The 268-nt window shown below is 49.6% G+C and overlaps 1 pseudogene; it reads right to left on the reverse strand.

The window, feature by feature from the left end:
- The window catches only part of LOC119587666, a 99,109-nt pseudogene that overhangs the window by 41,428 nt on the left and 57,413 nt on the right, over positions 1 to 268 (reverse strand).

Here is a 268-nt window from a genome sequence, read left to right on the forward strand (position 1 = left end):
CATATTGTTCTTCTCACAATCCGACGCAGATTGAACGCTCCGCCCAAGTGAATTATCGACTACCAAAACCGCGTCACGGAACGTAGGAAAGATTTATTGACTTGCGGATTGCATGACTGATTACTTGCAAGAGTGTGTGGGAAGCGTTCGTACAGGGGAGGAAAAGGGAGCTCGAACATGCAACTTGCATACACGCGAACGCACAGAGTGTTCAAAAGGGACTGTGTTAACCAGTGCCCTCGCTGCCAGGCAGATGATTTCAGCGTCG

This window comes from Penaeus monodon, chromosome 23, assembly GCF_015228065.2.
Source record: "Penaeus monodon isolate SGIC_2016 chromosome 23, NSTDA_Pmon_1, whole genome shotgun sequence".
Lineage (NCBI taxonomy): Eukaryota > Metazoa > Arthropoda > Malacostraca > Decapoda > Penaeidae > Penaeus > Penaeus monodon.